Source organism: Micromys minutus (assembly GCF_963924665.1).
Source record: "Micromys minutus genome assembly, chromosome: 10".
Lineage (NCBI taxonomy): Eukaryota > Metazoa > Chordata > Mammalia > Rodentia > Muridae > Micromys > Micromys minutus.
In genome coordinates this window covers 6,561,650-6,576,256 of record NC_137979.1, presented here as the reverse complement: position 1 = coordinate 6,576,256, position 14,607 = coordinate 6,561,650, and the positions used below count along the sequence as shown (strand labels likewise).

General features: G+C 49.2%; 1 long non-coding RNA gene across 1 annotated transcript in view; it reads left to right on the top strand.

Moving 5' to 3' along the window:
• Positions 1-12,106, top strand: part of LOC308425284 — a 70,039-nt gene extending 57,933 nt beyond the window's left edge. The window contains exon 3 of the long non-coding RNA XR_013975148.1: positions 11,969-12,106. This is a non-coding gene — a long non-coding RNA (uncharacterized lncRNA). The remainder of the gene's footprint in view (positions 1-11,968) is intronic.
• The last annotated feature ends 2,501 nt before the right edge of the window (positions 12,107-14,607 follow it).

The following is a 14,607-nucleotide window of genomic DNA, read 5'->3' as shown; positions in this document are numbered from 1 at the left end:
GTCACACAGTTCATTCCATATACACACAGACACTTGTCTCCAGAAAGACCAGAGGAAAAGCCATTTGCATTGGAGGAGCTGAAGGTTGGAAACAAGAGTGATTTAAAAAAATTAATAATAATTTCTTATTAAATTGTGTGTGTGTGCGTGTGCGTGTGCGTGTGTACCTTGTTGTTACTGTAGCTGTGAGCAGTCATTACTATGAATACAAGCACAGCTCCCAAACCCACAGAGCACGGCAAATGTGAGGGACCTTTGTCTGGGGTAGGACGATAGCTTCATTTATTTAATGCTAAGTGACAAGTCGTAGCAGAGGAAGGTGACAAACTGAAACTGCCAACCGTTTGAACTGTGGGCTGCCTGGCCTGCGCTGAAGAGATGTGGCCAGGGCAGATGGCGTGAGCCCAGAGGGCAGGCCCACTTCCTCCCTCCCTGCCTGCCTCCTCCTCATCCTTCTCACAGGAGCAGGCTTCCCAGGGCTGCAGGAAGTGAGGCAAGGAGCAGGCCTTTTGGGTGTTTGTGGGGGCACTGGGGGAGTGGGGTACAGAAGGCACAGCTGCCGTGGTCCCTGAGGAGCCTGGACTTCTTAGCTGCCGTGTACTAGTCTTTGCCTTCTTGCCATTAAGCCTTTCCGGCATGAGTTGGCAGCAGGCTCTTCTGTCTTGAGACTGTGTGCCATGGTCTTGATGTTCCAGGGAGAGACAGGAAGGGGGAGAGTTGAGGGTTCTCTTGGAGGAAATGCAGCTGTGGTTTTGAGACGTTCATATTGCTTGGCTGTGGTTGGTGTTTCTCAGGGTTCTCAGAGGTGAATGCAGGGTCAGTCCCGTGTCACCAAATAAGGTTCACAGTGACCCTAGCAACAGTCTTCACTGCCCATTGGCTGTCGCTGCTGCCCTTGGAGGCGGGCTGATGTTTCCACACATGGAGGTCCCTCTGCCTGAAATCATTGCCCTTCTGAGCACCAGGGAACGGGCCGAAGTTCTGAACAAAGGTGGACAAGCGGGGGCGGGGCAGAGCTCTGCCTGGCTGTGTGAGTTTCAGAGTCCAAACCACCTGAACCCTCACAGAGCCTGACCAGTACCATCTGTGCTGTGGCCCGGCTAGCCAAGACAGGCCCTCTACCCCCTGCCCGGGTTTCCACCATGAACTCCACATAGTTACCATTTTGGTTCAGCTGCTGTTCCTTTGTGTTGGGCACTCAGCTAGACTCCTACATGTGATTCAGGAACCCTGTTGTTATGTTTATAAAAAGATAAGAGGAGGATGCGTTCTGTGGAGGTGTGGTGATGTGTGGTGGGAAGCCACAGGACAGTATACTGTAGAGTTTATTCAGGGCACGGGGAGGGGAGTTAAGAGGGTAGTAGGGGCAGAGAGAGAGAGAGGAGAGGAGAAGAGGCCGGCCATGAGAGAGGGTGGGGGGAGGGAATGGGGGAGAGAAGGGACAGGAAGGCAAGAGCAAGATAGTGAGAAGGGGGCAAACAGCCCCTTTTATAGTGCCAAGCACGCCTGGCTGTTGCCAGGTAACTGTGGGGCAGAGTTTAGACAGAATGCTAACACCTTTAGCCCCTTTTTATACAGAAACCAAAGCTGAAGAAAGTGAGGACTAACCCAAAGTTACACCACTAGTAAGTCACACTTTAATCTCAATTTAGGTAGCTTCAGATCCTGTGCTGTTGGCCCCCGAACCGTACTGACGGCACTCAAGATCTCAGCTCAGAGACTCAGCATCCTGACAGGAGGAGGTTAAGATGAGGACTGCACATGTGACAATACCTGGGGAACCTTGTGCCAAGCATAGACTGTCTGGCTACACACACACACACACACACACACACACACACACACACACACACACACACACACATATATACACACCTCAGCAGCATAACCATAAAGGCATCCCCCAGAAGGTTTCCCAAGAGTCCCACATGGTCTTCCAGAGAGTATGCTGCTCAAACATCGAGGTTTGAGAACCAGACTTCGCTGTAGCTCTGGTATTTGGTTTCCACTTCCTCTTCGGGACTTCTTCCCATCCCCCACCCAACTGCACCGCCAATGTGAGGAGCAGAGAGAAGGCTGCCAAAGAGGTACGAGGCTGTGGGGGCCAGAGGAGACTGCCAGGCCAGGCCGAAGGGTTCAGAAAGTAAAGAGTCAAAGTAGAAGAGCAAACACGTTTCTCCTCTACACAGACAACATTGCGGAGTTAGAGCACCACCTCCCTAAGGACAAGTTTCTAGACTAAAAGTTAAACTGAAGAGGCTGAGGCCTGGGTCAGGGCTAAGAAGCTCTCTCTTGCTGCTCTTGCAGAGGACCTGAGTTCTTTCCCAACATCCACCACAGCCTGTAACTCTATCTCCAAGGCATCGGGCTTTCTCTCACACATGCCTGTATGTGTACACACGGGGGGGGGGGGCAGTTAAAATGTTTTGGGGAGGCAGTGAGATGACTCACTGAGTAAAGGCACCTGCCACCTGAGAGAAAGCCCAATGAGAAACTATAGCTACATAGTAGGAGAAGAGAGTTGACTCCCACTTGTCCTCTGATTTCCACGTGTATGCTGTGGCACAGTCTCCTACCCCCTGACAAAAATAAATAAGTAAATGCAAAGAAAAACAATTAAGATGAAAATGCAAATACCTTAAAATCTCAAAGTCCCATTCCCCCAAATTTTTTCTTCCCATGTTCTGACCCTTGTACACCAGCACATCCACTGTTGTGTGACAAAACTTCCCATTTGGAGAAGCAACACACATCTGGTCTCCCCAGATACGGAGCCCAAGATGGACCAAAGTATAGATAACACCAGTGTCCAAGTTGTGAAACGTGTGTTTTGGGGTCACTTATAGGATCAGAAATGACTCAAAGCCAGCTGCATCACCAAGGCCCACCCCAGCATAGGGGAGAGCTCACAGATCTGGGCACCTAAAGTGTACTGCACAGCTAGCAGGCAGCTCAACAGGTTGGAGAATTTACAGATGACTCAGTTGGCCCAAACCTCTTCCAGGCAGACGGGCTGTGGGCTGGCAAAGCTTTTCTTCTCTGAGAGTTTCTTTGTATCTCAGCTTTTCTCCCTCTGAAGAGAGCCTCTGTGTTACTCTGGTGGGGAGGGGGCCTAGTGAATCTGGTCAGTTTCAGGGACTTCCTGAAACTATTTTAAGTTGTTTACCTTCCTGTTCAAGAAGCTTCCCAGCTGGATGGAATGTTTCAATCTCACTGTTACACAACATTCACACAGCCAAGCTTCACAGTGAGGACACCCATAATCTCATAGAGAGAAGCAAGGGAGATCAAGAGTTAAAGCTCAAGATGGTGAGTTTGAGGTCATTTTAGGTTACATGAGACCCTGTCCTAAAAGACAACCAAACAAACAAACAATAATCCAAACATCTGTGGACAGAAAAAGAACCCAGATCAACCACAAGACATTCTTGTAGTGACAACAGGAGCCACAGAGATATACAGTAGCTATACTATCTGGTAATACTGGAATGATCAGTGACTCTTATCGAGGGGGTGACCAGAAAAAAAAATATATACAAATCTATTTTTTGATCCGATGCCTTCTTCCAGTCTGTCTGAAGACAGTGACAGTGTACTCATATGAAATTAATTAACTAATTATTTTTTAAAATCTCATCTATAGAAAAAAAAAAACAAATATATTTTTTCAAAAAGTTTGTCCCTGGCAACACGAAGCTGTGGAAGGCAAACAAAGGATGGAGGGCCACCAGGCATGTATGCCACACAGTGAGCACATGGAGGACATTGGCATTGGGTTACTATCTCTTACTCTTGGTGATGGTTACAAAAAAGATCTGCCTTCTGGTTATCTGTTAAACAGAACTTAGGTTTTATATTTCTTTTCACCATAGGAAATAAAAAGCAAGGCTTAGCAAGTAATGGTGCTTGCTGCCATGCCTGATGACTTAAGGTCAGTTCCCAGTTTCCCACACGGTAGACAGGGAACCAACTCCCACAGTTGTCCTCTGACTGCCACGTGCAGCCCAGGGCAGAAGTATGACTTCTACCATGCCTATACACAGTAGGTAGGCAGATAGACAAACAGATTAATAGCACATTAATTGAAGGTGTAGCTCAGTTTGTAGAGTGCTTGCCTATCATGCATAAAGTCCTGGGTCCAAACTCTGGCACCACATAAAGCATAGTGGCCCATTACCTGTAATCCTAGCTCTTGCAGCATAGAAGCAGGAAGATCAGTAGTTCAAGGCCATTCTTGACTAGAATAGTGAATTGGAAGCCAGCCTGAGCTACAGGAGACCCTGCAGAAGAGGCGAGGAAGGAAGGGGGAGTGGAAGAAAGGAACGGTTGTTTATGTATCTGGGGTTGACTTCAACGGAGCAGTGATAGCACCTCAGGCTCACCCCACACTGCATGTCTGTGCAGACACAATCAGTGCCACACTGCTTGCTCCGACACAACTGTGTCTGATAATGGGAGACAGAGACAACTACAGAAAGCGAGGAAGGACAATCTGTGACACGTTATGTCACCAGAAGCCATCAGTGGTGTGAGAATGGGGCTGGAAGAAGCCATAGTTCTGTGTTGGGGTTTGGACTATGTATTTTGATGCTACGTATTCAAAGGCTAAATCCTGGTCCCCCAAGATCTGGTTGCCACTCTCTCACACACATACACAAGCATATTCTCACATACACCAAACAATGTTGTATAATGCCTACTTCCCTATAATCTCTGATTGGTCAATAAAACAGCTCAACAGCCTGTAGCTGGGCAGAAGTAGGCAGAGCTCAGTTCCTGGGCTTGGGTCTTAGGTAGGGATCACAGAAAAGACTGAAGGAGAAGGAAGTCGCCATGGGGTGGGTGGGCCATGAGGGCTGGTCTGATGAATCAAGAACAGTGCAAATGGGACAGATGCGAGTGTATGTGGGGATGGGGCAGGGGAAGCAGACGAGAGAGCTTAGAGGGTCGAGATCGCCCAATGTAGTGCTTTAAAGTTCATCACAATCTAAAGGTCTCTGTGGGAACTAAATGGTCTGCAGTGGGGTAGGAACCACTAATAGATATTAAAGGCAACACGGGGGTATAGCAAACTCCCAGAATAACCACAGAATTCTGTGAGTTACTTCTGCCATGCTGTGACCAAAGTAGCTAAAGGGAATGGCTTAAGGCAAGAAAGACTTATTTGGGCTATTCCAAGGGATTCCGGTCCATCATGGCTGGGATGGTGCAGTTGTTACAAGAGTGTGTGGTTGGGGCAGATCAGGAAGCAAAGAGTGGTCAGAACTAGGGCCTATAGCCTTCAAAAACCTGCTCCCATTGGCTTATTTCCTAGACCCCACCCCTCACCCTGCCTACAGCTGGGAAACAAATGCTCCCAAAACACTGTCTTCCTGACCAAGGCCTATCTGGACTTCAGGGAACTTGAAGACACAGAGGAATCCATGCAGATACCCCCAACCAGGGTTGTAGCCCCGCGTGCTCCCCATCCAGAGCCATCCCAGCCAAGTATCCCTAAGGAGTCTCCCTTCATAGACACCTCATTAACTCTATCAGACAGTGAACAGCCATTAGCAGTGACGATGCTGGAGCTTAAGGGAATCTTAGTGAGGGACCCAAGGCCTTCCTAACTCAGCCTCAGTGGCCTGATAGTCCCCAAGGTGCACACTTGGTTTGTTCCATCTTCATTTCTTGTTCCCATTAGTCTCCTGTCACCCTTAACTCAGTTGAGTGGATGCATAGGTAGTATAGGCTGCAGAGCACAGAGGTCTTTGAGCCTGCTTCTCAGGCCATCCCCTGAGCCCCTGCCTCTCTGGAAGATCTTGACCATCTTAAGCTATTCCTACCGGTTGGAGCCAGCTTCCTTGGCGGTACCCAGGGCTTTCCCCCAAGGACCCATCTTACACAGAACATTCTGGCAAGCGTTAATGAAGTCCACGTTCCTTTGGCTTCTCCACAGTCTGGAGAGGCAATAGGAGTGTCTAGATAGATTCTGAACATACAGAATCAGAGGTGTGGGTGGGGAAATTTGGACTCCCATTCCTGCACTGGCTGCTGGTATACTTGGATGGTCATGGTGCTGCAGCCGGCATGGCCTCCAGCCCTGCAGAAAGGTTCAAGGTACCCCCCTCCCCAATTTTCTTTCTTAGGTGTTATTCATTAGTCATCATCTGCCTGTTTTTTTTGAGACAGCCTCTCACTGAACCTGGAGCTCAACAATTAGGCTGGGCTGGCTGTCCAACAAGCCCCAAGGATATGCCTGTCTCTGCCTCTGGGTGGGGATTACAAGGGTGTACCTGAATTTTTTATGTTGATTGTAGAGATCAAACTCAAGACCTCAGGCTTGGGATGCAAGCACTTTACCAACAGAGCCATCTCTCCAGCCCCCATGAAAGAACATTAAAGAATGATTTAAATGTTCTTCTGGCCTTTGTCTGAGCCCTATTTTGTTGGAAAGCCCCGTATTGTTACCCTACCGACAGATCCGGGAACCCCAAGGCAGCTGGCTAGTGGTATACGTTTCATCAGCATGAGTCTGTGTCATCCACGTGGTTAATTTGTTTTTTTGGATAGATGATAGGTCACCTTTGCCATGCAGTGAGCTTTTACTGTGTGCCAAAACCTGCTAGGTACGGTACAGCTGTGAACGGATAGACTTGTCCCCAGCTGCCAGAGCACCCAGACACTCTGCACAGACCAGACAACTGCATCATAATCCCCGATTTTGCTTACTATGGTGAACACTGCCAGACACCACTGGGTACCCTCTGGGGGTTCACCTCTGAACACATCCTACATGTCTCGGGGTGCTAGGAAGCAACCGTGGAGGAAGAATAAAAACAGCTTTCTGGGGATGCCACCCAGAATCTCCCACAAACCCACTGGGTGGCCATGGGTGAGTGTCAATGAAATCAAGTTCTCAATCTACACCTCAGAGGCATATGAGCATGCAGAGAATCACCTCGTTGAGGAAGCTGAAGGGGGCGGGCGGACTGAGCAGAGGTTAAGAGTCCCAGCAGCTATTGTTACTCATATTAGGGGAAGCAGAGGTCAGTGCGGCCTGCAGGGCTGCACTAGCTTTGGCCATGCCAGGCTTTGTTCTTCAAGGAAGGGTAGGGCGGGGAGCAGTGCAGGCTGTGTCTGGGAGATGCAAGCCAAGGAACAGACGTCAACATCAACAGCCTGGGGGAGGAGAATTGCCCTTTTCTCTGGGCTCCGATGAGTCCCTGGAAGCTGAGCTGGGGGCAACTTGGATGAACCAAAGCATATGCTGCCAAAAAAAAAAAAAAAAAAACTTCTTAGGATCCAACATCTTATCGAGGCCTGGATCAAAGCCAGGGCCAGGGCTAGGGGGGCCGAACCCAGTTCACAGAACTCCTCAAGTCCAGTTAGGACCTCCCAGAAGGAAATTCCTGCCCTGACTGTGACCCCCATGTTGGGCACAGGGTCAGTAGGCATTTGTTTATATCACCCCAGGAAAAGTTGGCTAATCCAACAAATACAAAGACGCTGTCACCCAGAGGTGAGGGCACATAGGCATCCCGAGGCAACCAGGTATCCCTTAAAGCTACAACTGACTGAGCAGTTTCAGGCCCCTCCTTTGCCCTATAAAATGTCGTGTTTTCTCAGGAAGCACTGATTTCAATGCAGAAGAACTCTAGAAAACAGTATTTTCTTTTTTTAAGAATTTCATACGCAAGTTGACTGTGCCTTCATCCTTTTAACCCTTCTTTCTTTCCTTCCAGTTCCTTTCCGGCCCTCTCTCCTCCTGAATACGTTGAACTATACACAATTAGGGCTGAGCACTTAGGATTCGAGGACCCTCCTCCCCTCCACTGACTGCATGTGGCTCTCTGTCTAGGAGTGATCCCTTCTGAGAACAACCGCTGTGCTCTTTGCAGGCCTTTCTTGTGCAGGCATCCATGTTGTGGAGAGTTCATGAGTGCACAGAAAACAGTCCTTAAAGGGAAGAAGAATAAAAAAAAAAAAAGAGCAGCACACACTTGCACTCCCATCATTCAGAAGGCTGAGGCAGGAGGATTACTGTGAATTCAAAGCCAGTTCTGAGGTATATGGTGAGACCCCATTAGGAGGTTGGTAAATAAAACAGACACACATAGTGCAAAGCTCTAGCCAGCAGGACATCCTGTGGGGACAAGGGTGGCTCTCCCATCCGCATCCTGTGTGAGCTGCAGAGGTGAGGTGCCTTGGCCAGGCCCTGTTCTCATGGACTGGCTACAGCCTCCTGGCTAAGGGTAAGAAGAGCTTCTGATGACTTTGCACTTGCCCTTCCTTCCTCTCAGGATGCACCGATCACCCACCACACACCCTAAAGGCAGGTGGACTGTCAGCAGTCAGTTCTGCCGGGATTCCTTGTTTCTCTCACAGACCCACAGGCTCTGTGAGCCTCTGAGACAGGAACCATTCTCCACATAGTTTGGCTGGCTTTCTGCTGTGATAAATACTGTCTACAACTTAGGGAGAAAAGATTCTCTTTGGCTTACAGGTTGCAGCCATCAGTCAAGAGAGGCCAGGTCAGGAAGTAAGGCAGACAGGAACACTGCTTACTGGCTTCCAATCTGAGGCTTTCTCACCTTCTTGGCCCTGACCCCAGGCCAGTCTGATGGTGACAACAGCACAATCTACATTCTCTCTTCCTACCTAGGTGTGTCAGGTTGACAACCAAGCTTAGCCATTGCTTTCACTTCATGAATGAGGATGCTAAGGCTGCCAGTGCGGCCAGTAGCCTGGGTGAGGCCGCACAATTAGTTAAGTGGCTTAATACAAATCTGGTTGGTATCTAACTCAGTGACTTCCCCCTAAGTGCCTTCCTTGAGCCAAACTGGATCACCCTAGGGAGGACAGCTAAGCACTGAAGACTGTTTATTACTAGCAAGAGTGGCCACAGGCTCTACCCTGGCAGTCTTTAGCCAGGTCCTGTAGGTTCTAAGGTTACAGGCACTCGTCCAGAGACAACTCAGAGCTAGGACTTCTAGTCACTGAGGACTCAGGCAGGGAGTCCAAGAGATGGTTTCCTATAGGCGTGTCCTGCAGAGGTGCTGTGTTTCATGATCTCCTTCTTAGGCTTCTCAGGCTCCGATTTTCCCAGATGGGAGAGGGTCTTTTACTAAGTCCCAAAACAGAAGATACCCAGGATCTTCTCCCTGGCCATCCCAGGGTTCATTTGATAGGTAACATGTTTGTCCTATGATTCTGACTTCAGCCAAAGTCTGGGTCCTAGCAGAGCTGCAACCTCCCTTCTAGAAGCTTCTGAAGAGTGTCAATTTCCTGTTGCTGCTGTAAGAAATCTCTGTGCACTTCATGACCTAGACTAACACACAGTTCCAATTCTGAAGGTCCAACGTAAAAATGGGCTATTCTCAGGGTGTATAGCAAACGTGGGGCTCAAGTAACACACCCTTGTAATCCCAGAACTCAAAAGATGGAGGCAGGATTTTCTAATGTTGAAGGCCAGCCTCAGCTATGTATGGAACAATGGGATCCTGCCTCAAAAAAGTATTTTTTGAATCCCCGTTATTGTCCGGTTTTTAAGGGCTTTCTCCATTCCTTAGTTCCATGGTGCTGCTTAGAGCTTCAAACTCAGCGAGAGATGGTCCCGTCTTTTACTTAACGACATGCCTCTGGTTCTATCTCTCTTATCTCTCTCTTTCCCACTTAGAAGAACAATTGTAAGCAGCTGAGTATAGGGGTATATGCCTTTAATCCCAGCACTCAGGAGTCAGAGGCAGGGGGGATCTCTGAGTTCAAGGCCAGCCTTGTCAGGACGGCCCGAGCCACATAATGAGATCCTGCCTCAGAAAACAAACAAATGGAACTTAAAACCTTTACATTTTAAAATCCTGTATGTCAGCTCAGACTGCCTTGAACTCATTGTGTAGGCTAGCAGATCTCTTTTAAGATACCCCAGAGCAGGATGAATGTGCAGTTTCAGTGGGTAAAGGCACTTAAGTCTGATGACCTGAGTTCTAGGCCCCAGGACCCACACGGCGAAAGGAGAAAAACAACTCCTACAAGTTGTCCTTTGATAACTACACACTGGCACAGCCCCCTCCCAACAGATATAATTTAAATGTTTTTTTTTTTTTCTCCAACATTCTCTTGAGCCTTAGCTTCTTGAGTAATTGAGTTTATAGGCCCATGCTACCAGACCCAGACGCCTCTCTATTTCAAATTAAACTGATTAGCAAGCTCCATCCCTTGTTGCCACAGAACACAGTGGAGTCATGGGTTCTGTGCATTAGAATGTGGATATCTTCACCTTGGACTTTATTTTGCCTACTGCATTAGCCACTCCTCCAGGTTTTCTGAGCATCTCAGCTTCAGGCACAGATAGTGGGCTAGGCCAGACTGATGTGTTTATAAAAAGATAAAGAAAAAAAAAATTATGTCCTGGGTTTTGGCACCAATGTTATGGTGTGGTGAGGTGTTGGGGGAAAGAGGATGCCTCTGGCGGGGCCCATGTTAGGCATTTCTTTCCCCTGAGGGACCAGCCACATGCTGGTTTATTCAGGGCATGGGGAGAGGAGTGAAGAGGGTAGCAGGGGCAGAAGAGAGAGAGAGAGAGAGAGAGAGAGAGAGAGAGAGAGAGAGAGAGAGAGAGAGAGAAATAGAGAGAGAAATAGAGGAGAAGAGGCCTGCCATGAGCACGTGGAGAGGGGGAAGGGACAAAGCAAGAGAGTGAAGAAGGGACAAGCAGCCCCTTTTATGGTGCCAGGTAATTGTGGGGCGGGCACATACCTGGCTGTTGCCAAGTAACTGTGGGGTGGAGTTTAAACAGAATCCTAACAGGGACCACAGGTGGCATATGCCTGTCATTGCATAGTCCCCTCACACCTGCTTCTTCCTCATTTAGCTCAGCCTGCCCTGGGCTCTTCTCCCATCCTCCTGTTCCCAGATCTTGGAAGGGAGGGAGGGAGCTGGACAGTGGGAGAAAGGGTGTGCAGACAGGAGAGAGGGAGGGTCAGATGCACCCCAGCTGTGGGAGCCCAGAGAGCTGGGCCTTTCCTACCAAATGCCTGCACTTTGCAGAGGTGCAGGCCAGAACCTTGCCTGAGTTTTGCAGAATCTGAGAGCAGCTCTGACCTGATGGAGCAGCAGGCAGATATTAGAGGCTCCACTGTATACCCCTGACTTCCATGGTAACCAGCATTCCTCTGAGCCCTTCCTCAGGGGTGACAGACTGTCCGCATTTATTCCTTCCCCGCTGGAAAGGAAATCCTAGCTAGGCCTCGGTCAGCCCCTTGGTGGGAGAGCAGATGCAAGAAAGGCTAGAGGAGGCCTTTGCCCTCATTGGGGTTAACAGCTGGCCCTGGAACTGGACATCTCAAATCTCAGGGCCCCTCTCTCCATTTCTGAGTAAGCGGAGCTCCTTTGTGCACCAAGTCTGCCTCCTGTCCAACCAGCCCTTTGGATCCGAGGATGCTAGAAAGATGAGGTTGGGGAGTGAGGCATCTTCCACCTGGAGCGTGAATTCTCGCTTGCATGTATGAGCAAATGCCACATGTGCTTCCATCAGAACTTCTAAAAGCGTAACGCCCTGGTCGCTTCCGGGTGCTGCTCTGCAGATGCCTTTAATAAATGTTTTTATTTCCTCATACCTCTTCCTCTTCGTGTCACTAAGCCATGTTTTTATTTGCATATTGAAAATAGATTCTTGTCACATAAATTATTCTGTTCTTCTTCCCCTTCCCCCAACTCTTCACAGATTTTCACCACTTCCCCACCCACCCACATCCACACCCTTTCTTTGTAATTAGATAGCACCTGAGTGTGTTTTAACGTGTATTTATTCAGTGCACATGCCACAGCACATGTGTGGAGGTCAGGGGATACCCTATGGGAGTTGGTTCTCTTTTTCCACAGTGTGAGTTCTGGGGATCACATTTGGGTTATCAGGCTTGGCAGCAAGGGCCCTTACCCACTTGGCTATCCCACCAAGTGTTCCTGTATTTTTTTTTTTTTTTAATAGAATAAACATCACGAATGACTCAGCTCTCCAAGTTCAGTCCTTCTGGGAGCACGGGCAGACTGTGTGACATGGCATACACACAGTGGCCCTCCAAAACGTTTACCTGTGACTGCTGGTTGGTGAGGACTCTGCTGCAGAGGCGGGCCTAGTCACTCACAGGTACCCTGACCCCATAACCTGCTCTCTTGAACCTCAGGGTCCCGGTGAGCTCAGCAGAGCATGTGCCAAGGACACGGGCACCCAAGTGTAAATTGGGGCCAAGCTCTGTGAGAATGTAGAAAGCCCCCTGTAGGGGGCTACCAGTCTAAGAGACTCCAGGTATTTATGGATCACCTAGGCACACAGGAGAGAGCTAACTCCCAGAGGGTGACACTGTCTATGAGGACCTACACTACACCTTCTTAGACTGGGCGGAGACTAAGAACCGGATCCTCCCAAGTGACCTAAGGCTGACTGTAAGCATGTGCTCTCCTGGGCTCAGCATCTGTGTCCGGCTGTTCACTGCTCTCCACCACCAGAGTGCTGATGAATGGCCCCACAAAGCTGGACCACCCCTTCAGGCCTTCCTTCCTGCCTTCCTCACACCACAAAGAACTGCCCGGCTCCAGTAATTGCTCTGCCTGTCACGAAAATATGTGGCTCCCCTCCGCATTCCAGTAAGCTAGCAAAAACCATTGGAAGGGAGTCCTGGTCCCCAGCTATGACAACGGCCCTCCACCTCCCAAAGGTGGGGTCTGCATCCCCAACCATAGCCTAACATCGGTCTGATGAGGTCAACGTGCCAGAACTTCTTGCCTTGTTCATGGTGGGTGTTTGCTGTTTTAATTTGTTTGAGACACAGTCTCTCTATATAGCCCTGGCAGGCTGGCATGTTGGCAGGCCTAGAGCTCAGTATGTATACCAGGCTGGCCTTAAACTCAGAAAGATCTGCTTGCCTCTGCCTCCCAGGTGGACTTGGTTCAGAGCAGAACTGGTCACCTCACTCAGAAAGAAACGTGGCTGGCAAGTCTTCTTTGAACCCTTGAGCTGAGCCCTGGCAGGCCAGAGTCCTCTGGAGCAAACACCTATGGCCAAGCTGCTCCCTGTCCTGAGGTCAAGTTACAAGCCTTGTCTGTATCTCGGCTCCCTGGGGCCCTAGCCCTTGAAACAGCAGGTGGCCTCCCAGGCATAGGTAGAGCATTGCTTCTCTTGAAGGCCTAGCCTCACCCCACTGGGGCCCCAGGGAAGCACAGCCAACTGTCTAGACCCTAGACTCCAGGGTGTCTGGAGGGTGCAGGCACAACTTAAGAGTCCCAAATACCTTCCTGGCATAGCTGTCCCAGCCATTCTCAGTTTCCTTCTTGCAGGAACCGTGTTACTGTGGGACCAGTCTGGGCTCTGGGCACGGACAAATGTGGCTTAGAAGCTAGCTTCCATAATGATTAGCTGGGTCATTTTGGGTCACCCCCTTACCTAGCCTTGTTGGATATTGATTACTGGCCTGTGAAGAAGTGGTTGGTGTTGTGGGGAGGTGTGTGTGTTTGTGTATATGGGGCTGGCTGTGTCGTCATGTATACCTAAATGTGGTCCTTCCCGCTGATACTGTTCTCCCGGTAGATGGTTGGCAGGTGGATGTCTGCCTCTGTCATTTCTACTTGGTATCCAAGCTTTTACCCCGTGATTCTAGCATTTCTCCAATTGAAAGGAAACTCAGAGTAGGCATTGCAGACTTCACCACCTAGCCACCAAAAGTAGGGGCTGCCGAAATCTCCTCAAGACGAACAGCAACTGCTGGGCATAGTTTAATCCTAGTCTTTAATCCCAGTACTTGGGGAGGCAGAGACAGGTAGATCTCTGTGTGTTCGAAGTCAGCCTAGTCTACATAGTGAGTTCTAGGACAGCCACACCAATATAATGAGACCCTGTCTCAAATTTAAAAAAAGACAAAAAAACCAAACCAAAAAAAAGAACCAAACCAAAACCCTATAATAATAATAATAATAATAATAATAATAATAATAATAATAATAATAATAAAGCAATGAGTCTCGAGAGCCCCGTGGAGCTAAGGAAACAAAGCCAGCCAGTGAGGCCCCAGGTTTTGCCCCACAAAGGAGCGCTTAAAAAAGGTAGGCACCAGCCCATTCCCACCCAGACCGCCTGCCTCTGGGATAGCATGGCAGGGATCTGATCAGTTCCCACGAGTTAAGAACTAGCATCTGAAAGAAGCAAAGCTTCCTGCTGAGTGTCCTAACACGACAGTCTGGAGGAAGCACACTCAGGCACTTGCATACTGACCTTCCCTGTACAAGAGTTTTGGATCTGACTTGGTGGGCGGGACCTGGCCCTAACAACAGGAATGCTCTGCTTCCAGAGGAAAAGGGCTCCACCTCCTACCAAGCCTCGCCAGAGGCTTTGAGAGAAATTGAGAAATCTCTTATCCTTTGAGCCAGGGTGCAGACTGCACACAGAGATGGAAGAAGCTGATACATTGTAGTCTCTGGCTTTCTTTCAAGTGAATGAACAAGCCACCTCAATTAAAGTGACACCTTTGGAACAAGGCAAGGAGACCCCAGTGACTCAGCAGAAATGCCCTCAAATATCTGTGAACTTGGGTCAGTATCATAGCAAGGTGGGCAGGGCTCAGCAATAACCATGTA